This window comes from Pseudophryne corroboree, chromosome 2 (genome assembly GCF_028390025.1).
Source record: "Pseudophryne corroboree isolate aPseCor3 chromosome 2, aPseCor3.hap2, whole genome shotgun sequence".
NCBI lineage: Eukaryota > Metazoa > Chordata > Amphibia > Anura > Myobatrachidae > Pseudophryne > Pseudophryne corroboree.
In genome coordinates, this window is record NC_086445.1 from 642,894,524 (window position 1) to 642,920,893 (window position 26,370).

The 26,370-nt window shown below is 47.5% G+C and overlaps 1 long non-coding RNA gene across 1 annotated transcript in view; it reads left to right on the top strand.

Moving 5' to 3' along the window:
- LOC135051048 (uncharacterized) overlaps window positions 1–19,111 on the top strand; it is a 170,013-nt gene extending 150,902 nt beyond the window's left edge. Inside the window, exons 3-4 of the long non-coding RNA XR_010242010.1 lie at window positions 18,706–18,776; window positions 18,863–19,111. This is a non-coding gene — a long non-coding RNA (uncharacterized LOC135051048). The remainder of the gene's footprint in view (window positions 1–18,705; window positions 18,777–18,862) is intronic.
- The last annotated feature ends 7,259 nt before the right edge of the window (window positions 19,112–26,370 follow it).

The following is a 26,370-nucleotide window of genomic DNA, read 5'->3' on the forward strand; positions in this document are numbered from 1 at the left end:
TGGCTCCTCCCTCTATGCCCCTCTTCCAGACCTCAGTTATAGGAACTGTGCCCAGGGAGACGGACATTTCGAGGAAAGGATTTACTTTTAAACTAGTGGTGAGATATACACCAGCTCACACCTCACCTAGTGATGAGCGGGTTCGGATCCTCGGGATCCGAACCCGCCCGAACTTCACCTTTTTTAGCACGGGTCCGAGAAACTCGGATCCTCCCGCCTTGCTCGGTTAACCCGAGCGCGCCCGAACGTCATCATCCCGCAGTCGGATTCTCGCGAGATTCGTATTCTATATAAGGAGCCGCGCGTATCCGCCATTTTTCACTCGTGCATTTGAGATGTTCGTGAGAGGACGTGGCTGGCGTCCTCTCAGTTTCTATGTTCAGTGGGCTGCAAATATCTGTGCTCAGTGTGCAGCAAATATCTGTGCTCAGTGTGCTGCAAGTGCAAATATCTACGTTCTCTGCCTGAAAAACGCTCCATATCTGTGCTCAGTGTGCTGCAAATATCTGTGCTCAGTGTGCTAATTGCTTTATTGTTGGGACTGGGGACGAGCAGTATTATATAGTAGGAGGATAGTGCAGAGTTTTGCTGACCAGTGACCACCAGTATTATACGTTCTCTGCCTGAAAAACGCTCCATATCTGTGCTGCATTGTAGTATATAGTAGGAGGACAGTGCAGAATTTTGCTGACCACCAGTATAACTATATACATATAGCAGTACGGTACAGTAGTCCACTGCTCTACCTCTGTGTCGTCAAATATACTATCCCATCCATACCTGTGGTGCATTTCAGTTTTGCACAGTTTGCTGACCACCAGTATATAATATATAGCAGTACATTACAGGAGGCCACTGCTCTACCTACCTCTGTTTCGACAAGTATACTATCCATCCATACCTGTGGTGCATTTCAGTTTTGCACAGTTTGCTGACCACCAGTATATAATATATAGCAGTACGGTACAGAAGGCTACTGCTCTACCTACCTCTGTGTCGTCAAGTATACTATCCATCCATACCTGTGGTGCATTTCAGTTTTGTACAGTTTGCTGACCACCAGTATATAATGTATAGCAGTACGGTACAGTAGGCCACTGCTCTACCTACCTCTGTGTCGTCAAGTATACTATCCATCCATATCTGTGGTGCATTTCAGTTTTGCACAGTTTGCTGACCACCAGTATATAATATATAGCAGTACGGTACAGAAGGCCACTGCTCTACCTACCTCTGTGTCGTCAAGTATACTATCCATCCATACCTGTGGTGCATTTCAGTTTTGCACAGTTTGCTGACCACCAGTATATAATATATAGCAGTACGGTACAGAAGGCCACTGCTCTACCTACCTCTGTGTCGTCAAGTATACTATCCATCCATACCTGTGGTTCATTTCAGTTTTGCACAGTTTGCTGACCACCAGTATATAATATATAGCAGTACGGTACAGTAGGCCATTGCTCTACCTACCTCTGTGTCGTCAAGTATACTATCAATCCGTACCTGTGGTGCATTTCAGTTTTGCACAGTTTGCTGACCACCAGTATATAACATATAGCAGTACGGTACAGAAGGCCACTGCTCTACCTACCTCTGTGTCGTCAAGTATACTATCAATCCGTACCTGTGGTGCATTTCAGTTTTGCACAGTTTGCTGACCACCAGTATATAACATATAGCAGTACGATACAGAAGGCCACTGCTCTACCTACCTCTGTGTCGTCAAGTATACTATCCATCCATACCTGTGGTGCATTTCAGTTTTGCACAGTTTGCTGACCACCAGTATATAATATATAGCAGTGCGGTACAGTAGGCCACTGCTCTACCTACCTCTGTGTCGTCAAGTATACTATCCGTCCATACCTGTGGTGCATTTCAGTTTTGCACAGTTTGCTGACCACCAGTATATAATATATAGCAGTACGGTACAGAAGGCCACTGCTCTACCTTCCTCTGTGTCGTCAAGTATACTATCCATCCATACCTGTGGTGCATTTCAGTTTTGCACAGTTTGCTGACCACCAGTATATAATATATAGCAGTACGGTACAGAAGGCCACTGCTCTACCTACCTCTGTGTCGTCAAGTATACTATCCATCCATACCTGTGGTTCATTTCAGTTTTGCACAGTTTGCTGACCACCAGTATATAATATATAGCAGTACGGTACAGTAGGCCACTGCTCTACCTACATCTGTGTCATCAAGTATACTATCCATCCATACCTGTGGTGCCTTTCAGTTTTGCACAGTATGCTGACCACCAGTATATAATATATAGCAGTACGGTACAGAAGGCCACTGCTCTACCTACCTCTGTGTCGTCAAGTATACTATCCATCCATACCTGTGGTGCATTTCAGTTTTGCACAGTTTGCTGACCACCAGTATATAATATATAGCAGTACGGTACAGTAGGCCACTGCTCTACCTACCTCTGTGTCGTCAAGTATACTATCCATCCATACCTGTGGTGCATTTCAGTTTTGCACAGTTTGCTGACCACCAGTATATAATATATAGCAGTACGGTACAGAAGGCCACTGCTCTACCTACCTCTGTGTCGTCAAGTATACTATCCATCCATACCTGTGGTGCATTTCAGTTTTGCACAGTTTGCTGACCACCAGTATATAATATATAGCAGTACGGTACAGTAGGCCACTGCTCTACCTACCTCTGTGTCGTCAAGTATACTATCCATCCATACCTGTGGTGCATTTCAGTTTTGCACAGTTTGCTGACCACCAGTATATAATATATAGCAGTACGGTACAGAAGGCCACCGCTCTACCTACCTCTGTGTCGTCAAGTATACTATCCATCCATACCTGTGGTGCATTTCAGTTTTGCACAGTTTGCTGACCACCAGTATATAATATATAGCAGTACGGTACAGTAGGCCACTGCTCTACCTACCTCTGTGTCGTCAAGTATACTATCCATCCATACCTGTGGTGCATTTCAGTTTTGCACAGTTTGATGACCACCAGTATATAATATATAGCAGTACGGTACAGTAGGCCACTGCTCTACCTACCTTTGTGTCGTCAAGTATACTATCCATCCATACCTGTGGTGCATTTCAGTTGTGCGCAGTATATTTAGTAGTAAGCCATTGCTATTGATATATTACTAGCATATAATTCCACACATTAAAAAATGGAGAACAAAAATGTGGAGGGTAAAATAGGGAAAGATCAAGATCCACTTCCACCTCGTGCTGAAGCTGCTGCCACTAGTCATGGCCGAGACGATGAAATGCCATCAACGTCGTCTGCCAAGGCCGATGCCCAATGTCTTAGTAGAGAGCATGTAAAATCCCAAAAAATAAAGCTCAGTAAAATGACCCAAAAATCTAAATCAAAATCGTCTGAGGAGAAGCGTAAACTTGCCAATATGCCATTTACAACACGGAGTGGCAAGGAACGGCTGAGGCCCTGTCCTATGTTCATGGCTAGTGGTTCAGCTTCACATGAGGATGGAAGCACTCATCCTCCTGCTAGAAAACTTAAAAGAGTTAAGATGGCAAAAGCACAGCAAAGAATTGTGCGTTCTTCTAAATCACAAATCCCCAAGGAGAGTCCAATTGTGTCGGTTGCGATGCCTGACCTTCCCAACACTGGACGGGAAGAGGTGGCACCTTCTACCATTTGCACGCCCCCTGCAAGTGCTGGAAGGAGCACCCGCAGTACAGTTCCTGATAGTCAAATTGAAGATGTCACTGTTGAAGTACACCAGGATGAGGATATGGGTGTTGCTGGCGCTTGGGAGGAAATTGACAAGGAGGATTCTGATGGTGAGGTGGTTTGTTTAAGTCAGGCACCCGGGGAGACACCTGTTGTCCGTGGGACGAATATGGCCATTGACATGCCTGATCAAATTACAAAAAAAATCACCTCGTCGGTGTGGAATTATTTCAACAGAAATGCGGACAACTGGTGTCAAGCCGTGTGTTGCCTTTGTCAAGCTGTAATAAGTAGGGGTAAGGACGTTAGCCACCTAGGAACATCCTCCCTTATACGTCACCTGGACCGCATTCATCAGAAGTCAGTGACAAGTTCAAAAACTTTGGGTGACAGCGGAAGAAGTCCACTGACCACTAAATCCCTTCCTCTTGTATCCAAGCTCCTGCAAACCACACCACCAACTCCCTCAGTGTCAATTTCCTCCTTAGACAGGAAAGCCAATAGTCCTGCAGGCCATGTCACTGGCAAGTCTGACGAGTCCTCTCCTGCCTGGGATTCCTCCGATGCATCCTTGAGTGTAACGCCTACTGCTGCTGGCGCTGCTGTTGTTGCTGCTGGGAGTCGATCGTCATCCCAGAGGGGAAGTCGGAAGACCACTTGTACTACTTCCAGTAAGCAATTAACTGTCCAACAGTCCTTTGCGAGGAAGATGAAATATCACAGCAGTCATCCTGCTGTAAAGCGGATAACTCAGGCCTTGGCAGCCTCGGTGGTGAGAAACGTGTTTCCGGTATCCACCGTTAATTCACAGGGAACAAGATAATTGATTGAGGTACTGTATCCCCGGTACCAAACACCATCTAGGTTCCATTTCTCTAGGCAGGCGATACCGAAAATGTACACAGACGTCAGAAAAAGAGTCACCAGTGTCCTAAAAAATGCAGTTGTACCCAATGTCCACTTAACCATGGACATGTGGATAAGTGGAGCAGGGCAGACTCAGGACTATATGACTGTGACAGCCCACTGGGTAGATGTATTGCCTCCCGCAGCAAGAACAGCAGCGGCGGCACCAGTAGCAGCATCTCGCAAACGCCAACTCGTTCCTAGGCTGGCTACGCTTTGTATCACCGCTGTTAGGCGCCGGGGTCTGCTTGTCCATGCGACCCGGCGCCTAGCAACTGGGGACGCCGTGCACGTACAGCCGCCGGCTCCCTAGCAACGCTAGACGCCGGGCGCGCTGAAGCCGCACGGACCCTAGCAACGGGGACGCCACTGGCGGACCGCGTTCCCCGTTGCTGGGTTTTAGGATTTAATGCGTTCACCTGTTCTCTGGCCGTGCAGCAAGGAAGCTGCATGGCATTTAGTCCAATCAGCCTCTAAACAGCTGATTGGAGGACTCTCTGTTAAGTACACTCCCAGGGCTTCTCACAGACGCCGGTAATAGCTTCCTGCATGCTGCCTTTGTTTGCTGAGAGTCTGTTTCCAGTCCTGCTGTATCCGGTCATTCCAGTCCGCAGAAGTCCTGTACTCGGCAGTTACCATCTCGTCCCTGGAGTCCTGACTGATCACCGTTTTATATCCAGTGGTGTTCGTGAGTTGCGGCTCTGCTGTGTGTTGCGGCTCAGCCGCTTTACCTTTTATATTTTGTGTTTGGAGCATTTGCGGAGGGTTCCGCTTCCACAAGTCCTCTCTGGTACTCGGCGGTGCCGGGTAGGAGAATTGGACAAGTGGATATTTTGGTTGTCCTTTTCCTTGGCGGTTTCTCCGCACATATTATAGTTTTGAGTTTGCTTAGCCCCTGGCCTGGTTGTTTAGTTAGAGGGCCTCTTGTTATCACCCTGTCTCGGGTTTCCCTTTGTCTCTCATTAAGACCGGGGGGCATCGAAGTTGGGCAGACATAATCCGCCCTTCAAACGCGGCTGCCAAGGGCTCAAGAAACCATAGTCTCGCAGGGGATTTCTGACAACACGGGTGAGACAACAGAGTTAGGGCGCCAGGGGCTATTTTCCTGTCCTGCTCCCTTCCCCAGCATACCGTTCCAGTGCTCCGGTCCTTGCCATAAGATCTCCTCTGACCAGAGTGCTGGAATCATAACATTATTACCGGCCATACCAAAACTTAAAATTAAACAGGGTTTAATTTTTTCTCATTCAGTTTTGTGAGAGTTTATCGGCATCATGAATCCAACAGGTTTAGGGCCAAATCCTGGTCAGCTCTTAGTCAGCCAGATTCAAGAACTTACTCAGATGGTTCAGGATCTTTCTCTTCGGGTGAAGTCGCAGGAAGATCTTTTGCGAGCTTCCCCAAGGGTAGTCCCTAAACCAAAGATGCATTTGCCTGACCGTTTTTCTGGTGATAGAAAAAAGTTTTTTAATTTTAAAGAATCCTGTAAACTTTATTTTCGTTTAAAACCAACTTCCTCGGGTACTGAATCTCCACGGGTCAGGATTATTATTTTTTGCTCCAGGGGGGTCCTCAGACCTGGGCATTTGGTTTAAGAGCACAGGATCCGGCATTGTTGTCAGTTGACACTTTTTTTGAGTCTTTAGGGCTCTTGTATGATGACCCTGATAGAGAGGCGTCCGCTGAAAGTCAGTTGCGCGCTCTCAGACAGGGTAGAGATCCTGCGGAGGTTTATTGTACGGAGTTTCGCCGTTGGTCGAACGACTGTGGCTGGAATGACCCAACCCTGCGCAGTCAGTTTCGCCTCGGCTTATCAGAGTCTCTAAAAGACAGTCTCCTTCAGTACCCCGCTCCTGAGACTCTCGATAAACTCATGGAGCTTTCTATTAAGATTGGTCGTCGTCCCAGAGAGCGGAGGGCTGAAAAAGGAGCACCTGTAAGGTCAACTCTGTGTGTATATTCCATTCCTGAAGACGTAGAGGAGCCCATGCAGATGGGTCTCTCCCGGCTGTCTTCTGAAGAAAGAGCCAGAAGGCAAAATTCTGGTCTTTGTCTGTACTGTGGGGGTAAGGGACATTTTGCTCGTAATTGTCCGAACAAGTCGGGAAACGCTTTGACCAGGTGAATTGTGAGGGGGTTCACCTAGGTCTGCAGCTTATCTCCTCGAATAACTCCCTTTTAGTCCCAGTTAAAGTTTCCTTTGGCAGCCTCAGTTCTTCGGTGTCGGCTTTTGTTGACAGTGGAGCTGCAGGAAACTTTATGGATTTAACTTGGGCTAAGGCCTTAGGCATTCCTCAGTTACCTTTGGGTAGGTGTGTCACCATGCATGGCTTAGATGGGAGTCCGCTGTCTAATGGGATTATTTCTCTCCGTACACCTCCTGTACTACTTACAGTAGGAGCTCTACATTCCGAGAAAATCGAGTTCTTTCTTACACATTGCCCAGCAGTTCCAGTTGTTCTGGGTCACCCTTGGCTGGCCTTTCATAATCCCACCATTGATTGGCGGTCGGGGGAGATTTCACAGTGGAGTACTTTTTGTGATAAGGAATGTATCACGTTTCCAGTCAGAGTAGCAGCTATCATTCCAGAACCCATTCCGGTGGAATACCAGGAGTTTGCTGATGTTTTCTCCAAAGGCAATGCGGACATTCTGCCTCCCCATAGGCCTTATGATTGTGCTATTGAGTTAATTCCTGGTGCCGCATTGCCAAAGGGAAGATTATATGCATTATCCGGGCCAGAAACTGCGGCTATGAATGATTATGTAAAGGAGAGCCTTGAGAAAGGATTTATTAGACCATCAAAATCTCCTTTAAGTGCAGGCTTCTTCTTTGTGGAGAAAAAGGATGGCTCGCTTAGACCTTGCATTGATTTTAGAGCCCTGAATAAGATCTCAGTTAAAAACACCTATACTTTGCCGTTGATTTCTGTACTCTTTGATCAGTTACGTTCTGCTGTGATTTTTTCTAAAATTGACCTTAGAGGAGCGTACAACCTCATCCGAATTAAATCTGGAGATGAGTGGAAAACGGCCTTCAGTACTCAGTCGGGTCACTACGAGTACCTGGTGATGCCGTTCGGCTTGTCTAATGCTCCAGCAGTTTTTCGAAACCTCATTAACGATGTGCTCCGTGACTTCCTAGGGAAATTCGTGGTCGTTTACTTAGACGACATCCTGATTTATTCTGAATCAATGGAACAACATGTTACCCAGGTGCGTCTGGTTCTTCAAAAGTTACGTGAGAATCATTTATATGCCAAGCTGGAGAAGTGTGAGTTTCATGTCACGGAAGTATCTTTTTTAGGGTACATTATTTCCCCTCAGGGTTTTTCCATGGAACCAAAGAAGCTCCAGGCCATCCTTAGTTGGGCGCAACCCACCAATTTAAAAGCAATTCAGCGCTTTTTAGGGTTTGCGAATTATTATAGGAGGTTCATTCATTCTTTTTCTGACCTGGTTGCTCCCATTGTAGCTCTGACAAAGAAAGGAGCGGATCCTACCAACTGGTCGCGTGAAGCTGAGTTGTCCTTCCGGGCCTTGAAACAAGCCTTTGTCTCGGCTCCAGTCCTCAGACATCCGAATCAGGAATTGCCCTTTGTTGTGGAGGTTGATGCCTCGGAGGTTGGAGTGGGGGCTATCCTTTCTCAAAAGGATCTGGAGTCTCTGGAGTTACATCCTTGTGCCTTTATGTCCAGGAAATTTTCCTCCGCTGAATCCAACTATGATGTTGGTAATCGGGAGTTACTGGCGGTAAAGTGGGCTTTTGAGGAGTGGAGGCATTGGCTGGAGGGAGCAAAACATACTATTTCAGTATTGACTGACCATAAAAACCTGCAATACATCGAATTGGCTAAACGGCTTAATGCCCGGCAGGCAAGTTGGGCTTTATTTTTTACTCGTTTCAAATTTATAATCACTTTCAGGCCTGGTTCCAAGAATACTAAGGCTGATGCCCTGTCACGCAGCTGTCTTCCGGTTCACAATAACAGTCCTGTTACTCCCATACTTCCATCTTCGGTCATCTGGGCAGGCCTCACACAAGATTTATTTACCCAGTTAAAACAGCTTCAACACCAAGCTCCTGGAAATACTCCTGCTGGTCGTCTTTACGTCCCTGAGTTGTTGAGAGCTACTGTTTTAACGGAATTCCATGATAACAAAGTTTCCGGGCATCCGGGAATCTCTAAGACTTTGGAGTTAGTCTCTCGCTCAGTATGGTGGCCTGGTCTTTCTAAAGACGTTAGGGAGTTTGTTTTTTCATGTCAGGTTTGTGCACAGCATAAGGTTCCCCGTTCCTTGCCTATCGGGCAACTTATGCCCTTAAATGTTCCTCTCAGACCATGGTCCCATATTTCCATGGATTTTGTGGTTGACCTTCCCCTTTCAGCCGGATTCCGAGTCATATGGGTGGTAGTGGACCGTTTTAGCAAGATGGCTCATTTTATTGCTCTCCCTCGATTGCCTTCTGCCCAAGGGTTGGCAGTTCTGTTTCTCCGCCATGTTTTCAGACTTCATGGGTTGCCTACTGATATTGTTTCTGATCGGGGTCCACAATTCATCGCACAATTCTGGAAATGTTTTTGTGCCTCATTAAAGATGAAATTGTCGTTAACATCCGGTTACCACCCACAATCCAACGGGCAAACCGAGCGAGTTAACCAATCATTGAAACAGTATTTGCGCTTGTATTCTGCCAAACTCCAGAATGATTGGTCCGAGTTTCTTCCGTTGGCGGAGTTTGCTTACAATAATTCTTGTCATTCCTCCACTAAAGAGTCTCCATTCTTTTCAGTTTTTGGTTTTCACCCCAGAGCTAATTCTTTTTTTCATCATTCCTCAGTCTCCTCGCTAACCTTAACCTCCCATCTCAGAGCCATTTGGAAAAAAGTGCACCTTGCTCTCAGAAAAGCGGCCTTTCGAGAGAAGAAATTTTCTGACAGGCTCCGACGTCCTTGCACTTTTAAGGTGGGAGATAGGGTATGGTTGTCGACTCGTAACATCAGGCTTCGACAATCCTCGGCTAGATTGGGACCCAAATTTATTGGGCCATTTCTTATTATTAAAAGAGTCAACCCAGTTGCCTTTCGGTTACGTTTACCAAGATCTCTCAGGATTGGTAATACGTTTCATTGTTCCCTGTTGAAACAATACGTTTCTTCCAGTAGATTTCCTCGGAGGATCTCTCAGGGTAGATCTCCGGTGGATGTACAGGGACAACAGGAGTTCTTGGTGGAGAAGGTTCTCGATTCCAAATTGTCCCGGGGCCGGCTTTATTTTCTGGTTCACTGGAGAGGCTATGGTCCGGAGGAAAGGTCTTGGGTCCTGGATAAGGATCTTCATGCCCCGAGGCTCAAGAGGGCATTTTTTCGGGAATTTCCTCGGAAACCTGGCTTTAGGGGTTCCTTGACCCCTCCTCAAGGGGGGGGTACTGTTAGGCGCCGGGGTCCGCTTGTCCGCGCGACCCGGCGCCTAGCAACTGGGGACGCCGTGCACGTACAGCCGCCGGCTCCCTAGCAACGCTAGACGCCGGGCGCGCTGATGCCGCACGGACCCTAGCAACGGGGACGCCACTGGCGGACCGCGTTCCCCGTTGCTGGGTTTTAGGATTTAATGCGTTCACCTGTTCTCTGGCCGTGCAGCAAGGCAGCTGCACGGCATTTAGTCCAATCAGCCTCTAAACAGCTGATTGGAGGACTCTCTGTTAAGTACACTCCCAGGGCTTCTCACAGACGCCGGTAATAGCTTCCTGCATGCTGCCTTTGTTTGCTGAGAGTCTGTTTCCAGTCCTGCTGTATCCGGTCATTCCAGTCCGCAGAAGTCCTGTACTCGGCAGTTACCATCTCGTCCCTGGAGTCCTGACTGATCACCGTTTTATATCCAGTAGTGTTCGTGAGTTGCGGCTCTGCCGTGTGTTGCGGCTCAGCCGCTTTACCTTTTATATTTTGTGTTTGGAGCATTTGCGGAGGGTTCCGCTTCCACAAGTCCTCTCTGGTACTCGGCGGTGCCGGGTAGGAGAATTGGACAAGTGGATATTTTGGTTGTCCTTTTCCTTGGCGGTTTCTCCGCACATATTATAGTTTTGAGTTTGCTTAGCCCCTGGCCTGGTTGTTTAGTTAGAGGGCCTCTTGTTATCACCCTGTCTCGGGTTTCCCTTTGTCTCTCATTAAGACCGGGGGGCATCGAAGTTGGGCAGACATAATCCGCCCTTCAAACGCGGCTGCCAAGGGCTCAAGAAACCATAGTCTCGCAGGGGATTTCTGACAACACGGGTGAGACAACAGAGTTAGGGCGCCAGGGGCTATTTTCCTGTCCTGCTCCCTTCCCCAGCATACCGTTCCAGTACTTCGGTCCTTGCCATAAGATCTCCTCTGACCAGAGTGCTGGAATCATAACAACCGCTTTCCATAAGAGGCACACAGCTGACAACCTCTTACGGAAACTGAGGAACATCATCGCAGAATGGCTTACCCCAATTGGACTCTCCTGGGGATTTGTTACATCTGGGCAAATTCCAGCACGTCCCATGTTTTGCACATACATTGAATTTGGTGGTGCAGAATTATTTCAAAAACGACAGGGGCATGCAAGAGATGCTGTCGGTGGCCCGAAGAATTGCGGGCCAATTTCGTCATTCAGCCACCGCATGCCGAAGACTGGAGCACCAGCAAACAGTCCTGTACCTGCCCTGCCATCATCTGAAGCAAGAGGTGGTAACGAGGTGGAATTCAACCCTCTATATGCTTCAGAGGATGGAGGAGCAGCAAAAGGCCATTCAAGCCTATACATATGCCTACAATATAGGCAAAGGAGGGCGAATGCACCTGACTCAAGCGCAGTAGAGAATGATTTCAACGTTGTGCAAGGTTCTCCAACCCTTTGAACTTGCCACATGTGAAGTCAGTTCAGACACTGCCAGCCTGAGTCAGGTCATTCCCCTCATCAGGCTTTTGCAGAAGAAGCTGGAGACATTGAAGGAGGAGCTAAAACAGAGCGATTCCGCTAGGCATGTGGGACTTGTGGATGGAGCCCTTAATTCGCTTAACCAGGATTCACGGGTGGTCAATCGTTGAAATCAGAGCACTACATTTTGGCCACCGTGCTCGATCCTAGATTTAAAACCTATGTTGTATCTCTCTTTCTGGCAGACACAAGTCTGCAGAGGTTCAAAGACCTGCTGGTGAGAAAATTGTCAAGTCAAGCGGAACATGACCCGTCAGCAGCTCCTCCTTCACATTCTCCCCCAACTGGGGGTGCGAGGAAAAGGCTAAGAATTCCGAGCCTACCCGCTGGCGGTGATGCAGGGCAGTCTGGAGCGAGTGCTGACATCTGGTCCGGACTGAAGGACCTGCCAACGATTACTGACATGTCGTCTACTGTCACTGCATATGTTTCTGTCACCATTGAAAGAATGGTGGAGGATTATATGAGTGACCGCATCGAAGTAGGCACGTCAGACAGTCCGTACGTATACTGGCAGGAAAAAGAGGCAATTTGGAGGCCCTTGCACAAACTGGCTTTATTTTACCTAAGTTGTCCTCCCCCCCCTCCAGTGTGTACTCCGATAGAGTGTTTAGTGCAGCCGATCACCTTGTCAGCAATCGGCGTACGAGGTTACTTCCAGAAAATGTGGAGAAGATGATGTTCATCAAAATGAATTATAATCAATTCCTCCGTGGAGACATTCACCAGCAATTGCCTCCTGAAAGTACACAGGGACCTGAGATGGTGGATTGCAGTGGGGACGAATTAATAATCTGTGAGGAGGGGGATGTACACAGTGAAAGGGGTGAGGAATCGGAGGAAGAGGAGGAGGTGGACATCTTGCCTCTGTAGAGCCAGTTTGTGCAAGGAGAGATTGATTGCTTCTTTTTTGGTGGGGGCCCAAACCATCCAGTCATTTCAGTCACAGTCGTGTGGCAGACCCTGTCGCTGAAATGATGGGTTTGTTAAAGTGTGCATGTCCTGTTTATACAACATAAGGGTGGGTGGGAGGGCCCAAGGACAATTCCATCTTGCACCTCTTTTTTCTTTCATTTTTCTTTGCATCATGTGCTGTTTGGGGACTATTTTTGGAAGTGCCATCCTGTCTGACACTGCAGTGCCACTCCTAGATGGGCCAGGTGTTTGTGTCGGCCACTTGGGTCGCTTAGCTTAGTCACACAGCTACCTCATTGCGCCTCTTTTTTTCTTTGCATCATGTGCTGTTTGGGGACTATTTTTTTGAAGTGCCATCCTGTCTGACACTGCAGTGCCACTCCTAGATGGGCCAGGTGTTTGTGTCGGCCACTTGGGTCGCTTAGCTTAGTCACACAGCTACCTCATTGCGCCTCTTTTTTTCTTTGCATCATGTGCTGTTTGGGGACTATTTTTTTGAAGTGCCATCCTGTCTGACACTGCAGTGCCACTCCTAGATGGGCCAGGTGTTTGTGTCGGCCACTTGGGTCGCTTAGCTTAGTCACACAGCTACCTCATTGCGCCTCTTTTTTTCTTTGCATCATGTGCTGTTTGGGGACAATTTTTTTAATCTGCCATCCTGTCTGACACTGCAGTGCCACTCCTAGATGGGCCAGGTATTTGTGTCGGCCACTTGGGTCGCTTAGCTTAAACACACAGCTACCTCATTGCGCCTCTTTTTTTCTTTGCATCATGTGCTGTTTGGGGACTATTTTTTTAATCTGCCATCCTGTCTGACACTGCAGTGCCACTCCTAGATGGGCCAGGTGTTTGTGTCGGCCACTTGGGTCGCTTAGCTTAGTCATCCAGCGACCTCGGTGCAAATTTTAGGACTAAAAATAATATTGTGAGGTGTGAGGTGTACAGAATAGACTGAAAATGAGTGGAAATTATGGTTATTGAGGTTAATAATACTATGGGATCAAAATGACCCCCAAATTCTATGATTTAAGCTGTTTTTGAGGGTTTTTTGAAAAAAAAAACACAGAATCCAAAACACACCCGAATCCGACAAAATATTTTCAGGGAGGTTTTGCCAAAACGCGTCCGAATCCAAAACACGGCCGCAAAACCGAATCCAAAACACAAAACCCGAAAAATTTCCGGTGCACATCACTAACCTCAACCATGCCGCACAATAATGGCATTCAACATAACACACGCCAACAGGCATGAACCATTTACAGCAACATGCTGAAAACAAATGTAACACAACTTGTGTAACCAAAATGAACAAGACTGCAGGTAAAGTACGCACTGGGACGGGCGCCCAGCATCCTCTACGGACTAGGAGAAAAGGATTTACCGGTATGTATCAAAATCCTATTTTCTCATATGTCCTAGAGGATGCTGGGGTCCACTTGAAGACCATGGGGTTTATACCAAAGCTCCAGTACGGGCGGGAGAGTGCGGATGACCCTGCAGCACCGATTGACCGAACTTGAGGTCTTCATCGGCCAAGGTGTCAAACTTGTAGAACTTAGCAAAAGTGTTTGACCCTGACCAAGTAGCTGCTCGGCAAAGTTGTAATGCCGAGACCCCCCGGGCAGCCGCCAAGGATGAGCCCACCTTCCTAGTAGAATGGGCCTTCACCGACGTAGGTAACGGCAATCCAGCCGTAGAATGTGCGTGCTGAATCGTACCTCTGATCCAGCGCGCAATAGTCTGCTTGGAAGCAGGACACCCAATTTTGTTGGGAGCATACAGGACAAACAGCCTCTGTTTTCCGGATCCTAGCTGTTCTAGTGACATAAATTTTCAAAGCCCTCCCACATCTAGAGACTATGACTCAGTGAACGTGTCAGTAACTACTGGCACCACAATAGGTTGGTTTATGTTGAAAGAAGAAACTAACTTTGGAAGAAAATGTTGGCGAGTTCTCAACTCAGACACCCGCCTTGCGGATGCCAATGCCAAAAGCATCACCACTTTCCAAGTGAGAAACTTCAGCTCTATCTCTTGTAGAGGCTCAAACCAATCCGATTGAAGGAACTTCAACACCACATTAAGGTCCCATGGTGCCACTGGAGGCACAAATGGAGGCTGTATGTGCAGAACCCCCTTCACGAAGGTCTGAACCTCTGGAAGAGCGGCCAATTGTTTCTGGAAGAAAATTGACAAGGCCGAAATCTGGACCTTGATTGACCCCAATCTAAGGCCCGCATCCACACCAGCCTGCAGAAAATGGAGAAAATGTCCCAAGTGAAACTCTTCCATAGGAGCCTTCTTGGATTCACACCAAGACACATATTTTCTCCAAATACGGTGGTAATGTTTCGACGTTACTCCTTTCCTGGCCTGAATAAGTATGGGAATGGCTTCTTTCGGAATACCCTTTCGGGCTAGGATCCGGCACTCAACAGCCATGCTGTCAAACATAGCGGCGGTAAGTCTTGATACACGCATGGCCCCTGCTGTAGCAGGTCCTCGTGAAGAGGAAGAGGCCGAGGCTCCTTTATGAGCAACTCCTGAAGATCTGGGTACCAAGCCCTCCTTGGCCAGTCAGGGGCAATGAATATTGCTCAAACTCTTGTTCTTCTTATGATTCTGATCATTTTTGGGATCAGCGGAAGTGGAGGGAAGACATACACTGACCGGAATACCCACTGAGCCACCAGCGCATCCACTGCTATTGCTTGAGGGTCTCTCGACCTGGAACAATATTTCTGAAGCTTCTTGTTGAGACGAGATGCCATCATGTCTACTTGAGGAACTCCCCAAAGACTTGTCACCTCTGCAAATACTTCTTGGTGGAGGCCCCACTCTCCTGGATGGAGATCGTGTCTGCTTCCCAGTTGTCTGCCGGTTTATGTACGCGACTGTTGTTACATTGTCCGACTGGATCTGCAAGGGATGATCTTGAAGAAGATGTACCGCTTGTCGAAGGCCGTTGTAAACGGCTCTCAATTCCAGCACATTTATGTGAAGGCAGGTTTCCTGACTTGACCATTTTCCTTGGAAGCTTTCCCCCTGATTGACAGCTCCCCAGCCTCGGAGACTTGCATCCGTGGTTACCTGGACCCAGTCCTGAATCCCGAACCTGCGTCCCTCTAGTAGGTGCAAACTGTGTAGCCACCACAGGAGCGAAATCCTGGCTTTTGACGAGAGGACTATCTTCCGGTGTAGGTGGGATCCCGACCACTTGTCCAACAGGTCCCACTGGAATACTCTGGCATGGAACCTGCCAAACTGTATAGCCTCGTAGGCCGCCACCATTTTCCCCAACAACCGAATGCACTGATGGATCGACACACTTGACGGTTTCAATATCTGTTTTACCATTGTCTGGATTTCCAGAGCCTTTTCCACCGGAAGAAATACTCTCTTAACTTCTGTGTCCAGAATCATCCCGATAAAAGACAATCTTGTCATCGGTTCCAACTGTGACTTTGGAAAATTTATGATCCAACCGTGTTGTTGGAGTATGGACAGAGAGAGCGTGATGTTCTGTAGCAACTGCTCCCTGGATCTCGCCTTTATCAGGAGATCGTCCAGATAAGGAATTATATTGACTCCTTTTTGACGAAGGAGGACCATCATCTCTGCCATCACCTTTGTGAAAACCCTCGGCGCCGTGGAGAGACCGAAAGGCACCGTCTGGAACTGGTAATTGCAGTCCTGAACCGCAAATCTCAGATAAGCCTGGTGAAGAGGATAAATGGGAACATGTAGGTAAGCATCCTTTATGTCTACTGACACCTTGTAATCCCCCTCCTCCAGACTGGAAATCACTGCCCTGAGTGATTCCATCTTGAACTTGAACCGTTTCAAGTAGAGATTCAGATTTTTTAGGTTTAGGATCAGTCTGACCGAGCCGTCCGGCTTCGGAACTACAAAGAGGCTGGAATAAAACCCCTCCCCTTGTTGTGACAAAGGTACCAGGACTATGACCTGATCCTGACATAATTTTTGAATTGGCGCTGGTACTGCCTCTCGTTCTGGAAGAAAGCTGGCAAGGTCGATTTGAACAATCGGCATGGGGGAACATCTTGAAACTCCAGCTTGTACCCCTTTGATACTATCTGTAAAACCCAGGGGTCCAGGCGAGATTGAATCCAACCTTGACTGAACAGTTTCAGACGTGATCCCACCCGAGCGGCCTCCCGCAAAGGAGCCCCAGTGTCATGCTGTAGATTTGGCAGAAGTAGTGGTTGACTTTTGCTCCTGGGATCCCGGAGATGCTGGGGGTTTCTTACCTCTTCCCCTTCCCCTACTTACATAGAAGGGGGAACCTCTGACCTTTCTGTATTTGTTGGGCCGAAAGGACTGCATATGAGAGGGATGTGTCTTTTTTGCCGGTGCAGAGGCATAAGGCATAAACGTCGACTTACCAGCGGTAGTCGCCGAGACTAACGCATCCAGTCTATCGCCAAATAAGGCCTCACCTTTATATGGGAGAGCCTCCATATTCTTTTTGGAATCTGCACCGCGTTCCACTGGCGAATCCATAATGCCCGCCGAGCCGATACTGCCATGGTAGTGTCCGTTGAACCCAAGAGTCCAATATCTTTCATTGCTTCTAGCATGTATGCGGCTGCATCTTTGATATTACCAAACTTGAGGAGTATCTCATCCTTGTCAATCGTGTAAATTTCCGATGACAAGTTGTCTGACCATTTTTCAATCGCACGACTCACCCATGCGCAAGCAATTGTGGTTCTGAGCAGCGTACCATTGGCAACATAAATGGATTTAAATGTAGTCTCTATTTTGCAAAGCCATGCCAGGTGCAGGGAGAATTACCTTCTTTGTCAATCTGGACAGTGCACTGTCTAACACAGGGGGTGACTCCCATTTTTTTCTGTCCTCTACCGGGAAAGGATAAGCTATCTGAATCCTCTTGGGAATACGAAATTTATTTTCGGGATTCACCCACACCCCGTCAAAGAGAGTATTCAGCTCGTGGGAAGGAGGGAAAGTTACCTTAGATTTATTTTCCTTATAGAAATAGGCCTTCTGCTGAGGTACAGGAGCGGCTTCCATAACTTCCAGAATCTCCCTTATAGCCACAATTATATATTGTATATTTTTTGCCAATTTATGATCTACCGTATATACTCGAGTATAAGCCGACTTTTTCAGCACTTTTTTTGTGCTGAAAAAGCCCCTTCGGCTTATACTCGAGTCAGTATTTAGGAGGGACACGGAGGGCACAGCGCGCGGCTCTCCTGTGTCCATCCTGCGTCTCTGGCGACAGCGGCGTGTGTGTGTTAAAGGAAGTGCACGAACTGGCACTTCCTTTAACACACACACGCCGCTGCCGCCGGAGGCGCAGGAGGGACACAGGAGAGCCGTGCACTGTGCCATCCGTGTCCCTCCTTCAGAAGACAGCCGCTGCCGCCGGAGATACAGGAGGGACACAGGAGAGGCGCGCGCTGTGCCCTCCGTGTCCCTCCTTCAGAAGATGGAGGGTAAGTAACTCGCACTGTGGGGCATATCTGGCATATCCCTGTATTGCATGACTATATTGGTATGTATAATAGATCTATCTTCCCACTTTATAAATGTATGTCAACAATGATGGGAAAAGAATGCAATTAAGAAAAATTGCACATATGTCATTTTTGTTTTAGGCCTGATCAACTGTGAATACTGGTGAATCCAGCGTTGTTGTTTATTATTGTATCATACTGGTATGTACAAAAAACTGTATGTTGCTGTTCAATATCCTCCTCACAGTGATATTTACACTATCATCCCGTTTTTGCACTGTGCCAATTTCAAATTTTTGGAGAGAAAATGTAAAGTTTATAGATACCATTAACAGTGAATTATTAATCACCATTATTATAAGAATAAGGGGTACATTTACTAAGCAGTGATAAGAACGGAGAAGTGAGCCAGTGGAGAAATTTCCCCATCAACCAATCAGCAGCTCTGTATCATTTTATAGTATGCAAATTATAGATGTTACTTCAGTGCTGATTGGTTGCCATGGGCAACTCCTCCACTGGCTCACTTCTCCGCTCTTATCACTGCTTAGTAAATGTACCCCTCAGTCTTTAGAAAAAATCGACCTCCCCTACCTGTATTCCAACATATTTAAGTCTATGAAACTACTTCGGATCCTCATCCCCTCCTGTAGTATTAAATATTTTAATAAATCCTTTTATGATATGATAGCTTATTTATGATATGGTTCTTCCAGATTTCACATATGGGAACAACATTACCGTTAAATTGGTTATTTACCCCATAGAGCTCTTCCAATATCCATTGGTATGTATCTAATTACCATTCTGGAATATGATTACTACGGCATGTTAGATATAAATGTTCATACCATCTGTATATCTACTGTCTAGATATGAGCCCCTGATGAAGTCCTTTGGGACGAAACGCGTTGGCTTTGGTTCAATTGGGAGAACATCAGGCATCTTTTAAGAAATACCATTGGATGAAACAATCACATTTTACAAAACTGAAGTCTGTATTTTAATTGTATTTGCCGTTGTACATTAATGCAACATTTTTTACATATTGCAATGTTCTGTTCAATGGTAACATATGAATAAATTGAACGTTTTTTATTAAATTGTGTTTAAAATTTGGAAGAGAGTTCCTGATTTAAATTAAATATCTGCCTAGCTCCCTTAAGACACTTTCTGTTCCCATTTTTCAATAAGCATTATTTAAATTTCAGTACCAGAACACAGTGCATTGTACTACACTATTGGCTAATAATGACAATTAAGAGCATATGAGGCATTTAGAAACCAGACTTTTCTTTGCCAGTTTGAAATTGCTATACATTTCCAAACACCGCCAGAAAATGGTCAGTTGCCACCCACAAATTGTTAGGGTCTCCTGCCCTGTGCTGCCACGTCGTCATGGCAACCGGGAGACAAGTGCTAGTGGAGTAACCTGAGCGCAGCTGATACTCCGGTTCGGGTCTTTTGCTGTGCAGTGGTTATAGGCTCTGTGCACGGCAGGGGATCCGGTGCTGGTTTTTGTGCTCACAGTCTGTGAGGTCTGAGTGGGGCGTGGACAGCACCTGCTTTATAAGGCCTCTTTTCAGGGTAAGCAGATGCTGCTGAATCTCTGTTGGTTAGTCAGTTCATGAAAGTTAGCCAGTACTGTGTAGCTTTGTATTTGTTTGTTGCTTACTGCAAATAGGCCTGGGGATTTGGTATTACACTCTGCCAATCCAGACCTAGCAGTAAGACTGGAGTCAGTCGTTTAGCTTGCTGGGGTTCTGTTATTACTCTGTGAACTTAGCAAGTTTGCGGCTGTATTCTAACACTTGCCTGTCTAATCCTGTCTCACTGTGCTAGGTGTCAGGGGTCAGTTTAGTGGCAGTAAGCTTAAACCTGTGCACTGCAAGTGAGAATCAGGATTGTGGAGGCTCTCCTTGTGTCTATCATTCCATCTCTGACCAAGGAGTTTACTGCCACACCCGTTGGTAACCCTTTAGGGTTTTGCTGTTGCCCTTAGCAACAGCATTTCGGGTTCTCTACGTATTAAAACACAACATCTTGCTTTTTACATCTGAGCAGTTCTAATACAAGGGAGATACCCAGTTCCTTAGCCTCTGGGCTTCTCTGTTCACTGTGTGTGTATTTTGTTACCCTATCACCTTCTGTGTACGTTATGTCATATTCCCCAGTTTGTCTGTGAGTCCATTTGTTTTGCATAACAGTTCAAACACCAGTACATTCCTGCAGACACTGGAGTGCATAACAGTTCTGACACTAGTACTTTCCTGCAGGCACTGGTGTGCATAACATATTCAGCAGCCTAATACTCCTGTTGAAATTTTGTGGGAATATGGAGCATACCCCTCAAAATACGTTGCAACAGGTGGTCGATCAGGTGCAGGTCCTGACTCGACAATTTAATGATTTGTCCATTAAAATGCACACCTCCCAGGCTGCTGGCGGAGCTCCCGCAGCAGCAGCACCTGCAGGGGTTAAGGAGCCGAAAGTAAATCTCCCGGATCGTTTTTCTGGAGATCGCTCGCAGTTCTTTTGTTTCAAGGAGAGCTGCAAGCTATACTTCCGGCTTAGGCCTCAGTCTTCTGGGTCGGAGATTCAGCGGGTGGGCATAGTGATTTCCTTGCTACAAGGAGACCCACAGGTCTGGGCATATGGGTTGCAGCCTGACTGTCCGTCGCTTAAAAGTGTTGATGCTTTTTTTACGGCACTGGGCATGTTGTATGATGACCCTGACAAGACGGCCTCAGCCGAGGCTCAGATTTCGATCCTTAAGCAAGGGCGAAGGCCAGTTGAGGTTTACTGTACGGAGTTTCGGAGGTTGGCCCATGATACCCAGTGGAATGACCCAGCCCTGAGACACCAGTACCGAAGAGGTCTTTCTAACCAGATAAAGGACCAACTGGTACAATATCCCTTGCCTGATAGCTTGGATCAGCTCATGCAGTTATCCATCCGGGTGGATAGACGGCTGAGAGAGCGTAGGCTTGAAAGGGAGACTGAGATTTCCTTCCTTCCCAAGGGAACCTCAGACTCTGAGGAATTTTCTGAGGAGCCTATGCAGATTGGGGCTACCCGCCTCTCCTCGCGTGAGAAGACGCGGAGGAGACAGCAGGGGTTGTGTTTGTACTGTGGGAATAAAGGTCATGTGGTAGTATCATGCCCAGAAAAGCCGGAAAACTTCAGGGCCTGAGGGTGATGGGAAATATCCTGTCAGGCCAGAAGTCAGAATTTCCCAAGAAGACTTTTATCATTCCGGTGACCTTGAAGATCCTCGGTCAAATTGTCAAGACTGAGGCCTTTGTGGACAGTGGGGCCGACGGGGTTTTTATGGACCGCCAATTCGCCCTAAAACACTCTGTTCCCTTAGTACCCTTGGCATCGGAAATTGAGATTTGTGGGTTAAACGGGGAACCATTATCCCAAGGTAAAATTACCTCTTGCACTAGCCAGATTTCTTTGTTTATTGGAGCCACACACTCTGAAAAATTGTCCTTTTATGTGACTGTCTGTACTTTTGCCCCATTGGTGTTGGGGTTACCCTGGTTAAGGGCCCACAATCCTCAATTTGACTGGGTCTCTGGGGAGATTCTTAGTTGGGGTACTGATTGTTTCAGGAGTTGCTTGAGCCTTCCAGTCAGGCTCTCGCAGCTAAGTTTGCCAGGATTGCCAGGGTGTTATGCAGATTTTGCGGACGTGTTCTCCAAAAAAGTTGCAGAGGTACTACCTCCCCATCGCCCCTATGACTGTGCCATTGATTTGTTGCCAAATGCTAAGCTTCCCAAGAGCAGGTTGTACTCCCTGTCACGTCCTGAGACTCAGGCTATGGCAGAGTACATTCAGGAGAACTTGGCTAAGGGATTTATCAGACCTTCACAGTCTCCAGTTGGGTCGGGGTTCTTCTTCGTGGGTAAAAAGGACGGTTCGTTGCGACCCTGCATCGACTTCAGGGAATTGAACCGTATCACGATTAAAAACTCATACCCACTGCCTCTCATTTCGGTCTTGTTTGACCAGCTTCGTACTGCCACCATTTTTTCTAAGATTGACCTACGCGGTGCGTACAATCTAATCCGAATAAGAGAGGGGGATGAATGGAAGACTGCCTTTAATACCCACTCAGGGCATTATGAATATTTGGTGATGCCTTTTGGGCTCTGTAATGCCCCGGCAGTCTTCCAGGATTTCATGAATGATGTGCTCAGGGAATATTTGGATAGATTCTTAGTTGTATACTTAGATGACATCCTAATCTTCTCCCATTCCCTGGAGGAACATCGGAAGCATGTACGCTTAGTCCTCCAGAAACTCAGAGACCACCGGCTTGGGGCGAAGCTGGAGAAGTGCGAATTTGAAGTTCAGCAAATCGCATTTCTAGGATATATTATCTCCCCAGAAGGTTTCCAAATGGAGGGTTCCAAGGTACAGGCAGTCCTGGATTGGGTGCAGCCCACTAGTTTGAAGGCGCTTCAGCGTTTCCTGGGCTTTGCGAATTTTTATAGACGATTTATCGCTGGATTTTCGTCTATAGTGGCGCCCTTGGTGGCACTCACTAAGAAAGGGGCGGATGTTGCTCACTGGTCTTGTGAGGCTAAAGCGGCTTTTGCCTGTCTCAAAAGGGCATTTGTTTCGGCCAAGGTGCTGCGACACCCAGATCCAGAGCGTCCTTTTGTGGTGGAGGTGGATGCCTCTGAGATGGGTATTGGGGCAGTGCTTTCTCAGATGGGAGTGTCTGATAATCGCCTTCATCCCTGTGCTTACTTTTCCCGTAAATTTTCGCCTGCCGAGATGAATTATGACGTGGGTAACCGGGAATTGTTGGCTAATATGGATGCACTCGAGGAGTGGAGACACTGGCTTGAGGGGGCTAAGTTTGTGGTCTCAATTCTCACTGACCATAAGAATCTGGCATATTTAGAGTCAGCGAAGCGTCTCAATGCCAGGCAGGCACGATGGGCTTTGTTTTTTGCTCGCTTTAATTTTTTGATAACATATCGCCCTGGGTCAAAAAACATCAAGGCTGATGCGCTCTCGCGGAGTTTTGCTCCAATCCAGGAGACCACCGAGGAGCCGTTGCCCATTGTTTCCCCATCATGTATTAAAGTGGGCATTACCCAGGACCTCTTATCATTAGTCCTTAGAGCACAGGAGCAGGCTCCTCCAGACCTTCCGGTAGGTCTTTTGTTTGTGCCTCCTAGGTTAAGACAGCGAGTGTTCCTGGAATTCCATGCCAAGAAGTCGGCAGGTCACCCGGGTATTGCCAGAACTCGGGAGTTGCTATCTAGGGCGGTGTGGTGGCCCTCGGTGGCTAAGGATGTGGATCAGTGGGTTCGGGCATGTGACATCTGTGCCCGAAATAAGACTCCTAGAGGGGTTCCTGTTGGCCCATTACATCCACTCTCTATCCCATCTAAGCCATGGACCCACATTTCAATGGATTTTGTGGTGGACTTGCCCAAATCCTCGGGGATGACAGCCATCTGGGTTGTCGTTGACAGGTTTTCGAAGATGGCGCACTTCGTTCCACTGGTTGGGCTGCCATCAGCCAGACGCCTGTCTGAATTATTTATGCTGCATGTTGTGCGTCTCCACGGGTTGCCACTTGATGTGGTCTCTGACCGCGGATCCCAGTTTGTGGCCAAATTCTGGAGGGCATTTTGTTCCGATCTCCAGATTTCTGTCAGCTTGTCGTCAGGCTACCATCCGCAGTCTAATGGGCAGACTGAAAGGGTGAACCAGTCCTTGGAGCAGTTCCTCAGGTGTTATGTCTCCAAGTGTCAGACTGACTGGGTTGCTCATCTGTCCATGGCGGAGTTTGCCTATAACAACGCGGCTCACTCTGCTACAGGGATCTCTCCCTTCCTTTGTGTGTATGGGCATCATCCTAAGGCCAATTCTTTTGACCCCCTGGACTCCACGCCTGGTGGTTCCTCTGTGGTTTCGGTCCTTAGAGGTATTTGGCGGAAAGTGAAGAAAGCCCTTGTGTCTGTGTCATTAGTGACCAAAAGGGTTTTTGATAAGCGGAAAAGACCCTGCAGCTTCAAATTAGGAGACTTCGTCTGGTTGTCTACCAAGAATTTGAAGTTGAGACAGCCATCTCATAAGTTAGGGCCCCGGTTCATCGGCCCTTATAAGATCACCAGGGTTATCAATCCGGTGGCATTTCAGTTAGATCTGCCCCGTTCTTTGGGTATCAATAAAACATTTCATTGTTCCCTTTTAAAACGGGCGATTAGTAATCCTTCTTCCAGTGGAAGACCTTCCCCTCTTCTGATACGTGGCCAGAGGGAGTTTGTTGTTGAAAGGATTCTTGACTCCAAGGTGGTTCGGGGTCGGCTGTCATTTTTGGTGCACTGGAAGGGGTATGGCCCGGAGGAGCGGTCGTGGGTGCGCAGTTGTGATCTTCATGCCCCCAGACTGATACGCTCTTTCTTCTCGCAGTTCCCCGATAAACCCGGTGGTAGGGGTTCTTTGACCCCTCGTCAGAGGGGGGGTACTGTTAGGGTCTCCTGCCCTGTGCTGCCACGTCGTCATGGCAACCGGGAGACAAGTGCTAGTGGAGTAACCTGAGCGCAGCTGATACTCCGGTTCGGGTCTTTTGCTGTGCAGTGGTTATAGGCTCTGTGCACGGCAGGGGATCCGGTGCTGGTTTTTGTGCTCACAGTCTGTGAGGTCTGAGTGGGGCGTGGACAGCACCTGCTTTATAAGGCCTCTTTTCAGGGTAAGCAGATGCTGCTGAATCTCTGTTGGTTAGTCAGTTCATGAAAGTTAGCCAGTACTGTGTAGCTTTGTATTTGTTTGTTGCTTACTGCAAATAGGCCTGGGGATTTGGTATTACACTCTGCCAATCCAGACCTAGCAGTAAGACTGGAGTCAGTCGTTTAGCTTGCTGGGGTTCTGTTATTACTCTGTGAACTTAGCAAGTTTGCGGCTGTATTCTAACACTTGCCTGTCTAATCCTGTCTCACTGTGCTAGGTGTCAGGGGTCAGTTTAGTGGCAGTAAGCTTAAACCTGTGCACTGCAAGTGAGAATCAGGATTGTGGAGGCTCTCCTTGTGTCTATCATTCCATCTCTGACCAAGGAGTTTACTGCCACACCCGTTGGTAACCCTTTAGGGTTTTGCTGTTGCCCTTAGCAACAGCATTTCGGGTTCTCTACGTATTAAAACACAACATCTTGCTTTTTACATCTGAGCAGTTCTAATACAAGGGAGATACCCAGTTCCTTAGCCTCTGGGCTTCTCTGTTCACTGTGTGTGTATTTTGTTACCCTATCACCTTCTGTGTACGTTATGTCATATTCCCCAGTTTGTCTGTGAGTCCATTTGTTTTGCATAACAGTTCAAACACCAGTACATTCCTGCAGACACTGGAGTGCATAACAGTTCTGACACTAGTACTTTCCTGCAGGCACTGGTGTGCATAACACAAATGCCTTCTTCCTGTCAATCTCCTTGCTAACGCCCATGCGAATAGATTCTTCGCACAAACCCATCACTGAGCGGTGATCCACTTTGTACCTGTGCGATGCGACTGCGCATTGAGGTACATATGCATGTGCAGTTTAGACCTGATCATCCTTTGTATGAAAACGCAGCCTAGCGATCAGGTCTGAATTAGGCCCTAAGTGCTCTTCATGCAGACAGAAGTGTGGGTTGAAATGTAAAGTGGGAGTGTCAAATGTATGTTACCCAATGCTGATGTGACTATGCTGAAGGGAGTCTTTAGTTAACTGGATTATTAGGAGAGATGAGCGGGTTCAATTCTCAGAAAACTGACCCCCCCCCCCCCCCCTGAACATCCCGTTCCAAGCCAGAATGCAAGTCCGGCTCGGGACTTTTCGCCAGACTCGGAAACCAGAATGAATGCAAGTCCGGCTCGGGACTTCCCGCCAGACTCGGAAACCAGAATGAGGCATAACATCATCATCCCACTGTCGAATTCTTGCGGGTTTTGGATTCCATATAAACACATCGCCGCCATTTTCACTCTAGACTTGGAGAGTGAGGGAGACAGACCTCTGTCTCTCTGTGGGTGGTGGTATCGGGTGGAGTCGGTGTGTGCTCTTTAAGGGTGCTGTTCCTATCACTGTGGTCTACCTGTGCTGTTAGGAGTGCTGTCCTGGCTGTCACTGGTGTTTCATGTGCTGTTAGGGGTGCTGCAGGAGTGTATGGGTGTTGCTGTCCTGGCTGTCACTATGTTGTACAGAGGGCAGGGGCACTGTTCTCCTGTATGCTGTGAAAATGCAGGGGTGCTGGCCCTGTCTTGTATGCTGTAAAAATTCAGGGGTGTTGTTAAAATAAAAGCACACTGGCCCTGTATGCTGTAAAAATTCAGGGACGCTGTTAGCACACTGGTCTGCATGCTGTTAAAATTCAGGG